This window comes from Oncorhynchus mykiss, chromosome 16 (genome assembly GCF_013265735.2).
Source record: "Oncorhynchus mykiss isolate Arlee chromosome 16, USDA_OmykA_1.1, whole genome shotgun sequence".
Taxonomy (NCBI): domain Eukaryota; kingdom Metazoa; phylum Chordata; class Actinopteri; order Salmoniformes; family Salmonidae; genus Oncorhynchus; species Oncorhynchus mykiss.
In genome coordinates, this window is record NC_048580.1 from 40,141,408 (window position 1) to 40,152,462 (window position 11,055).

Here is an 11,055-nt window from a genome sequence, read left to right on the forward strand (position 1 = left end):
GCCAGCTATCTAAACTTGTAGTAATCATGGACAAATACCAACCATCCATGAAGGGCTTGTGCACAGGGGCCCTTACCTCCAGAGGAGCCCCAATTGAATCTGTTAGTCACTCTCACTCAGATCATATTAACATGGCATAAGTCATTACAAAATGTGTAGAATTGCAGGAAATTAGCTTTCAAACAGCAACGTTTTCTTTACGCCCAATGACATAATGTGTAGAATTGCAGGAAATTAACTTTAAAACATAACATTTTCTCTCCCCCGTCAAGACGGGGGCCACAAAATGGTTTTGCCATGAGGTGGGGGGCCCCCAACCAAATCTTGCTTAGGGCCTCCAAAAAGCTAGAGCCGGCCCTGGCCTCACCAGCAATCCGCTTGTCTGCGTTCTCCTTCCGTAGAGGCTTCACTAGAGGATGGGAGGAATACTAAGAAAGCAGCCATAGATTTTCTTTCTGTTGGGGAAAGAGAGCGAAGGAGGTTAGGGGTTTGAATGCTCACATCAAACTCCCCTCCTTCTCTTTTCTCGCACCCGTTTCTTTCGCTCCTCTCTTCTCATCTGCTCTGCTCTGGAGGGACCTTCTGTTTGTCAGCCAAGCACTGGAGCGTTTCCCCCTAAACCCACCCCAACGCACCTCTATCTCGCTCTCTTTCTGTCTGTCTCTCTCCCACCATCTTTCTATCTCTGTCTCTCTCTCTCTCCTACAGCCTCTTTCATTCTCTCATCCTTTGCTTTACACTGCCTTCACTCTTCCACCAGTTAGGAAAGAACCTGATGAAGTCAATAAGGGAGAGAGACAGAGAAAGATGGAATGTGAGAGAGACATAATGGATGGAATAAAACAGGGTGGGGAAGCGGTGCACTACTTGGGTGCAGAGGAGTGAGAGAGGCAGCGGGAATGAATTTCAACCATGGAGATGCTTCCTAATAAGAAAGGCAAAGGCTGCACAGAATTACAAATGAGAGAGAGAGAGAGAGAGAGAGAGAGAGAGAGAGAGAGAGAGAGAGATGGAGAGAGAGAGAGAGAGAGAAAGAGAGAGAGAGAGAGAGATGGAGAGAAAGATAGAGAGAGAGAGAGAGAGAGAGAGAGAGAGAGAGAGAGAGAGAGAGAGAGAGAGAGAGACAGAAAGGCGGGAAGAGAGAGAATAACAGAAGAGAGAGGCAACAGATTTGTTTTATTGTAACAAAATTCAAATGCAGGAAAGGGGTTATGTTTACTCTACAATAAATGTACAACAAATGTAAGACGTCAGTTGGTAAAGATGAGAGGACATTGAAGATAGTGTGTACCCTCTCTCTCCCTCCCAGGCCTCTCTGCAGGTCCCAGCCGCCGCCAAAAGTGCTCCACACGTGCTGGGGGATCAGAGTGTGAAAGTGGGGCTATATTGATTCTTGAAGCTGTGAGATGACAACTATGGTCTCAGATCACCCTTTTTGTTTACCGTTGATTTACAGCAAGCACTTTTTCAGCTCTCAGCGAAAGACTGTGTGTGTGTGAGTGTGCACTCGTGTGAGTATATCTACTGTACAGTGCATTCGGAAAGTATTCAGACCCCTTGACTTTTTCGACATTTTGCTACGTTACAGCCTTATTCTAAACTGGATTAAACCGTTTTCCCCCTCATAAATCTACACACAATATCCCATAATGACAAAGCAAAAACAGGTTTATAGACATTTTTGCAAATTCTTTTTGTTTTTGTTTTAAACACTGGGAATATCACATTTACATAAGTAGTCAGACCCGTTACTCAGTACTTTGTTGAAGCATCTTTGGCAGCAATTGCAGCCTCGAGTCTTCTTGGGTATGACGCTACAAGCTTGGTACACCTGTATTTGGGGAGTTTCTCCCATTCTTCTCTGCAGATCCTCTCAAGCTATGTCAAGTTAGATGGGGAGTGTTGCTACACAGACTTGTCCCACTCCTATGTTGTCTTGGCTGTGTGCTTAGGGTCATTGTCCTGTTGGAAGGTGAACCTTTGCCCCAGTCTGAGGTCCTGAGCACTCTGGAAAAGATTTTCATCAAGGATCTCTTTGTACTTTGCTCCGTTCATCTTTCCCTCGATCCTGACTAGTCGCCAAGTCCCTGCTGCTGAAAAACATCCCCACAGCATACTGCCACCACCATGCTTCACCATAGGGATGGTGACAGGTTTCGTCCAGACATGACGCTTGGCATTCGGGCCAAAGAGTTCAATCTTGGTTTCATCAGACCAAAGAATCTTGTTTCTCATGGTCTGAGGTGCCCTTTGGCAAACTCCAAGCGGGCTGTCATGTGCTTTTTACTGAGGAGTGGCTTCCGTCTCGACACTCTACCATAAATACCTGATATGTGGAGTGATGCAGAGATGGTTGTCCTTCTGGCAGGTTCTTCCATCTCTACAGAGGAACTATGGAGCTATGTCAGAGTAACCATTGGGTTCTTGATCACCTCCCTGACCAAGGCCCTCCTCCCCCGATTGCTCAGTTTGGCCAGGCGGCCAGCTCTAGGAAGAGTCTTGGTAGTTCCAAACTTCTTCCATTTAAGAATGATGCAGGCCACTGTGTTCTTGGGGACCTTCAATGCTGCCGAAATGTTTTGATACCCGTTCTCCCGATCTGTGCCTCCACACAATCCTGTCTCGGAGCACTAAGGACAATTCCTTTGACCACATGGTTTGGTTTTTGCTCTGACAACAGTGGGATCTTATTTAGACAGGTTTTTGCCTTTCAAAATCATGTCCAATCAATTGAATTTACCACAGGTGGACTCCAATCAAGTTGTAGAAACATTTCAAGGATGATCAATGGAAACAGGATGCACCTGAGCTCAATTTCGAGTCTCATAGCAAAGGGTGTGAATACTTACTTAAATAAAATATACCAAAATAAAATAATAATACATTTGTAAAAATGTCTAAAAACCTGTTTTCGCTTTGTCATTACGAAGTATTGTGTGTAGATTGATGAGGAGAAAACCCCCCGATTTAATCCAGTTTAGAATAAGGCTGTAATTTAGCAAAATGTGGAAAAAGTAAAGGGGTCTGAATACTTTCCGAATGCACTATATTTATTTATGTGAGTAGCTTATCTCTTTCTGTGACTAAAAGCTGTATTTCCTAATCAAAACAGGCTCGTTACCTTTCATATGAAATAAGAAGTCCTGTGGGAATAGAAAATCCTTACTCCAGACCATCCCTAATAGCCACAATACTCTCTCACGTGTTTTAGGGGACACAGGGCAGGATGGTGTGGAGCGCTTTCAGAGCTGCCAGGTTTGATAATGTTGTGTTGTCTGTGGAGGCAGAGGAGGGTGAGTCACTGTGGCATTTGGAGGAGAGCCCCGGTGGAGACCTGTCTGCCTGCAGACCTCTATGCCTGCAGTTTGGTGCCGCAGCTGGAGCAGCTGGATCAAACTCTGCCGCTCCAGGGGGCTCCAGGACGCTCCAGGACGCTCACAGGCTCAACACAGCACCTCCCCAATGAGGGGCATGTCGGAAAACCCCCACACTCCCCAGGTGTGTGTGTGTGCGCTACTCCCCAGACTAGAGCGCTGTGAGGTTCCCCATGTAGAATTAGAACTGACAACATGCTTGTCTCTCCTCTCTCATCTGTCAGGCTTTTACCAAACAAACACCTCTGAATGACATTTGATGGCTATGCATGTTACCCACAATGCTTTGGAGGAAGCTGACATAGAAAAGGTGTGTCACACATTTGATTGACATGTGAAAGATTGTCATAGGCTATTGGTTCCTGAGTTCTTAATTAAAGAGTGCTACTCAAACCCCCAGATAGAATGAGAAAATTCAGTGTATTTCCACCTTTATAAATCAGCCATTTTGTCATTGGGATTGTGCTGTGGACATGAATGACTGTCAGTTTATCGACCCTCCTACCAAACCATGTTAAACCTACTGGCAGGTCTCACTGGAGACCAAAGCTTACATCCCATCCTTTAATTCCAACACAAAGTTCCATCCTTCCCTCTAGCTATTTACACGACCTCTCATTCCATGGCTCCTTTCATTTCTCTGTTTTTACATTTCTCTCTGCTTTTCTCCCTCACCCCCTCACCATGTGACGGGCGTGAGGCGCATGTGGATTTCTGTCTGTCTGTTGGTTTCCATCCAACATGCTAGTATTTCCTGTAGTTCCCCTTGAAGCTTCATATAACACATCAAGGGACACACATTATGTGGGCAGAGTTCAAATGACTCTATGGGTATCAGCTCTGTTTGATACAAGCACGGCCTCGTCTTCTTCATATGAAGTTCATTCTCTGAATCTGAGTTCACCCGCATTCACACAACGAAAACCACAGTCAGAACTCTTGGCTTGTGGAATCCAATTAAAAACTTCTCATACAAAATTCCTCTACTTTATGCCACGACTTGAGTACAGTAGTGAGGAACAATTTTAAATATACACCAGAGTTGTTTCTAGTCTATGACAAAGATAAACTTAGTGACTGGGGAGATCATTTTAGAGGGGATCAATCGAGTGAAAAAATACAACGCATACAGAACTTTTAGTAGTGTTCCCGAAATACAGTATTATTATCCTATTAAATTCCATTCTGAGACCAAACCCTTATTAGTGTGCCCACTCCTTGTCCAAATCCTTTAACCTATTTGACTAATTTGAACTTTACTTTTCAAAATGAACATCATAAAAATGCCAGTAGTGGGTAGCTGTCAGGCGGTGGGTGTAGCTGGTGCATGAAGTCAGGCGCAGGAGAGCAGAGATGTGTGAACAACGCACTTTACTCAAGAAAATAGCACAAGTAACAGTACCAATGTGCGAACAATAATAGTTGCCACAAAACACGGGTGAAAAAAGCACTAGAAAATTGTACAGTATATCATACACTACAGTTGAGGAACAATGGAAAAGTAATTCTGCTTTGAAAGTTGATAAACAGTAACCTTAAACTTTAAATGAAAACTACTATTTGACAACATTAGATACTATCTGAAAATGTAGCTAGCTAGACTATCTTACATGGATGGATGCATCTCCCTGCCATGGTTGCCCTTAGTTTGAAGATGTAATCCGGAGACAGGTGTTTTATAAACAGCCTTCTGTGTGTTCTCTTTTCAACTCCCTCTGCATATTTGCAATCAAACGCCAGAATTTTCTCCATCTCCTTAGCTATCATACTCTAATTCCACCAGAGATTCCACTGATTTCTAAAGTCGGTACTCCTTGAGGGTATATTATTTGAGCCATAAAATGTTCATATGATAGGTAAGATATACAAAACCTTGCAGAGAGCATTTCCAACTGACAATCTCTTAGAACGAAATATAAACTATTGGAACCAAGACTTCAAAATAACTGATGTTGGCACAAGATTGAAGGAATGTTGAAGCATAACTAACAAAATTACAGTTAAGGAAAATGTATGCGTAATCCAGTATAAACTAATGTATAGAATTTATTATACAAGAGACAAAATTCAAAAATTCTCCAGCACAACGGCAGAGTCATGTCTTAAGTGTAAAACTAAGAGTGACTCAATTAATCCATGCATTCTGGGAATGCTATAAAGTCTAAAAGTTATGGGCGGAGTTAGAAAGTTGTCCGTCATTAGTTTTACAACGTAAACATACTTTTACTCCGTCTGTCTGCATATTTCAAGACATGGTATATGGTGGTGTAGTGTCATATGGGGGTGTAGTGAGACACCCAATGGGCTGGACGATTCTCTTCTCATCACTCATCTTGAAAAACGTCTACTAACAACCTGGAAATCAATCAATCCGCCATCATTAACATAATGGAAAAAGAAAATGATTTATTATTGAAATATTGAAATAGAATGGGAGACCAAGAAAAACGAATTAGTACAATTTAAGGCCAAGTGGCAAACAATAATGCAGGCACTAGGGATGGGGGTGTGATCATGTAGGTCTGGGGCAGATGAGATGTAGTCATTGTTTGTGTGCGTCTGTAAGTTGTTGTTCATATGTATAATAAGTTTGTGGGAGTAAGTATATAAGTACTCATTGTACATCAGACTTTTTTTGTAAAGACAATGCGGCCGTAAATTATATAAATAGGAAAGCTTCTTCTTTTTTTTAACCAAAAATGTATGTGGACTTAAAGAGAGAAAGAGAGAGTAGAACATCTCTCAGTATGCCTGACCATGTCTCAGAGCTTGGAATGGAGGAAGAGTGGGAAAGCAAGGGATAACTGGACAGACCAGGAGGGAGACAGGGAGCGATTGAAGAAAGAGGAGTTAAAAAAACAGACTGAGAGACCGAGAGAAAGAGAGAGAAAGAGAGAGAGTGAAAGTGAGAGAGAGGGTGGAGCATTGGACAGGTGACAAATAGTGATTAATAAATGTGGTCTGGGCCGGCAGTGTGTAGGTAGGGAGGGAGGGAGAGAGAGAGAGAGAGAGAGAGAGAGAGAGAGAGAGAGAGAGAGAGAGAGAGAGAGAGAGCAGGGCATGTAGCTGGTATTATTAATAGGGAGAATGAGAATGGCTGTGCAACTCAATCTGCACACTGTCACTCTGCATCAGGCCTCCTAATCAGAGTCTAATGGAACAGCACAGCACAAACATGTTGTACACACACACACACGCACAAACACACAAACACGCACACGTGCTGTGCGGGCCAGTGTATACCTTCCCTTTTCCTGCCTTAAGAATTCTCTTTCCTTCCATACCGTTGATCTCATTGTTGAGAGGCCATACCAAACTGGGAGGTATTGACCCTATTTCTAACTAACACCATATCAAAGTTAGGCAAGACATCCTCTCCATCTTTATTTGGAGGTCAGGTCATGCCTTCCTTCCTTACTTTCTTTTGTCACTAACCACTTGTAGTATAGATGCCCCACGTTCTGTTTCTTTCTCACCCCAGCTCCCACAATCGTTATATTGAGTAATAACTCTCTCCTGTCCGTCGTTTGGTGTGTGTGTGCGTGCATGTCTGTGTGCCGTTCTGGCCTGTCCTCAAACAACCCTGTAGAAGCCGTTGTATCCTCTGTATCCTAATGACCCCCAGATTGATTGCTATCTGTCCCCCTGGCAGTGGATGAGGATTAGATAGTTGGATCTGTGTTTAGTGGTAGTGTGGGTCGAGCTGTAGGTAGCTTTGTTGCTGAGGAGTGGGACCCTAGGGAGAAGCAGTGGTGGCCATCAGACATCCAGCTGTGACCTGCCTCTAGGGGATCCAACAACCATCCTTCTGATGTTATCACTCCACCCTTCACCATCCCCTTCCCCCATCTCTCCAACACCATCCGTACATCCCCTCAGACTGGAACTCACACTGATGCTGATCTAATATGCGGAACGTTCTCGCTGAAATCTACCTCGTGCTGTATCGTCAAGCAGGTTTGTATATTTTGTCTTTACAATGCAAGTTGTAAGACTATTGCATTCTGTGGCCTGCTTCTTTGAAATTGAGGTTCTGATATCGTCTTCAATTAAATATTAAACGAGCCTTGAATTCTCACAATGGCTAAATTCAAATCGTGATACGGTAGTGTATTCAAGAAAGCACACGCAGACAAATATTCCATGAGTTTTGTGACCATAAAATAGGTTCCTGCTCTTTCTCTTTAGACAAAGAGGAGAGAAACGACTGAGCCTAAATCCTTGGTTAGAGGGGGAGAGAGAGAGAGAGAGAGAGAGAGAGGGAGAGAGAGAGAGAGAGAGAGAGAGAGATTCTCCTTGTTGCACCACGATATATGAGGCCGATTAAACAAACAACTCAAAATGTCTCCCGACCCTAGCTACAGTAAATGGAATGTCCTGTTCACACCTCTGCTTACCAGAAGCATAGATGCACACTGCTCAATAACGCAAAAAAAATAACTCTTCTCACAATAAATACAAATCTAACAAGGACAAGTAAGGGTAGATAGAGAGCGGGAGAGAGAGAGAGAGAGAGAGAGAGAGAGAGAGAGAGGGAGAGGGAGGGAGAGAGAGGGAGGGAGGGAGAAAGACAGAAGGAGGGAGTGAGAAAGAGACAGACAGCTCAGAGACATATGCAAATTTCAATATTAATGAGCTCAGTAATATTTTAACAGCCCCTAAAAATCCAATTCGGACTATATTGCCTCTCACTGCTGGCCATGATTATCTATCTGTTGTCCTGTCGGTGACTGAGACTGCCTCTAGAGCTCTGAGGAGTGTTCTATTATGTTGTAATGTTCTAGAATTCTAATGGTTTTAATGGCACTGGCAGACTCCCCGAGCCACAAAATGAGACTGACACACCATTTAACACAACACATACCTGTGTTGGATAGGACTGGACTGCACATGTTAAGTCCTCAAACATTACCCCATTGGAGCCCTAGTAACTCAATCTAGCTTATTCCCGCACCCACCCTTTCCCTTCTCTTAACACTCCATCCGAATCTAGTCTCACGTTGTCATACTTTCTAGACTTTGACATATTCAGTAGGCTAATAGCGAGAAAGCTTAACGCTTGTTAGGCACAATTTTTACCTTCTCTGTTTTTTTTCTCTCTGGCGGGCTTCTCCCTCGCTCCCTTGACAGTGGTCATATCTAAAGAAAGAGGGATAGAGATAGAACGATTGGCAATTGATGAAAAAGAGTCATCATCAATATGTATTTCCCCAGAGCCTCCCACCAGCTTCCCATCATGGTCAATAAACTTTAAACATGCAGAGGTGTGATTACGCCTGTCATGGAGAGACACAAATCTCGGAGGATACAGAGGTAAAACCTGCATTTAAAAACAAGTTATTAAAGCCATTAAATGTACTAATACCTTTATAATTATGCATACATTTATCTTACAACTATGTCCCTAAACTGTTTTGACCACAATTGTTTAGTGAATGAATTGGGCAATTGAGATGCAGTTACTGTAAATTACTATTATTTCAATTATTTAAAGTTATTTATTTTATTATCATTTAACTATAATAACACCTGATGACAAAAAGAACGGAGAGCAAAAACATGGATCTTGGGAAAAAAAAGTGTGTGTTTGTGTGTATGCGTGTGTGTGTGTAAGAGAAGAACAGTTCTCTGTGTGGCTCAGTATCTCTTCCTAATGAGGCCTGATAACGAGGGAAAGCGACACACACAGACAGACAATAGTCTAGGCCTGCGTGCGTGCATATGTGTGTGTGTGTGTGTGTGTGTGTGTATGTGTGTGTGTGTGTGTGTGTGTGTGTGTGTGTGTGAGTGTGTGTGTGTGTGTGTGTCACTCAGACAAAAGTCTGGGGAACATTTAGTGTCTTCTCTCCATTCCTCACCCATACGTACAACAATAATTATACTTAGTCATCCTCGCCTTGTTTCTTCCTCCTTCTACCTCTCTTTCTTGCAGGATTGTGCCTACCATTTAATGGTTTTGCCACAGAAGTCTTACCAACAGGTAACAACAGGTGGGTTAAGGACATGTGATGTAGTTGTAGAGAAGCATGAACAAGCAGGCAAATTGTAGGTATTTTATACAACATTATATAGCTGTTTGTTTCCTTCCTCCCCTCTCATCAGGGTAGGTGGAAATATAACCATTAGCATTGCCATTCATCCCATCTATTTTGTGTCCTTTTGAAAAGAAAAATTGTTAAAAAGTATGGAAGCCCATCTCTGCCACCATTTCTTTTATTGCGATACTATCTCAACATTTCAAGATAGTTAGTAAAAATGCTGATTTTTCTAATCAGGTCATATTGTAAAAAAATAAAAATAGACAACAACTATGATTGGATAAAATAACTAACAGAGCTGAGCTTGATTTATGCAGGGTTAGTTATATTGTCCATTGCAGTTGTTTTCTAGTTTTTTTTTAACGTAGTGTCCACTGTTGGAACATTGCAGCGGGGACTTGCTTCCATTAAGCCACAAGAGCATTGAGGTCAGGCACTGATGTTGGGCGATGAGGCCTGGCTCGCAGTCGGCGTTCCAATTCATCCCAAAGGTGTTTGATGAGGTTGAGGTCAGGGGTCTATGCAGGCCAGTCAAGTTCGTCCACACTGATCTCGACAAACCATTTGTGTATGGACCTCAATTTGTGCACAGGGTTATTGTCATGCTGAAACAGGAAAGGGCTTTCCCCAAACTGTTGCCACAAAGATGGAAGCACAGAATCATCTAGAATGTTATTATATGCTGTAGCATTAAGATTTCCCTTCACTGGAACTAAGGGGCCTAGACTGAACCATGAAAAACAGCCCTAGACCATTATTCCCCCTCCACCAAACTTTACAGTTGGCATTATGCATTCGGGCAGGTAGCGTTCTCCTGGCATCCGCCAAACCCAGATTCGGCGTTGGACTGCCAGGTGGTGAAGTATGATTCATCACTCCAGAGCGGTGAGCTTTACACCACTCCAGCCGACACTTGGCATTTGCGCATGGTAATGTTAGGGTTGTGTGTGGCTGCTCGGCCATGGAACCCATTTCATGAAGCTCCCGACGAACAGTTATTGTGCTGACTTTGCTTCCAGAGGCAGTTTGGAACACGGTAGTGAGTGTTGCAACCAAGGACAGACGATTTTTATGCGCTACGCACTTCAGCACTCAGCACGCTACGCGCTTCAGCATTCAGCACAAGCTCACTCGTTCTGTGAGCTTGTGTGGCCTACCACTTCACGGCTGAGCCATTGTTGCTCCTACACATTTCCAATTCACAATAACAGCACTTACAGTTGACCGGGGCAACTCTAGCAGGACAGAAATTTGACGAACTGACTTGTAAAGGTGGCCTCCTATGACGGTGCCACGTGGAAAGTCACTGAGCTCTTCAGTACCTGCCATTCAGTACGTGCCATTCTACTGCCAATGTTTGTCTATGGAGATTGCATGGCTGTGTGCTCGATTTTATACACCTGTCAGCAAGGGAGTGTGGCTGAAATGGCCAAATCCACTCATTTGAAGGGGTGTCCACATACACTATATGTACAAAAGTATCTCAAACTTTGAAGTTAGTATCTTGACATTTTTAGATAGTATCTCGACATTTTTATATAGTATCGACATAAAAAAGAATAATTGGAGGCGGGTATGGGCTTCCATATAAAAGACATTTCATTATGTTCCCCTATATTGGCCAAGGGCTATATATTGTAATA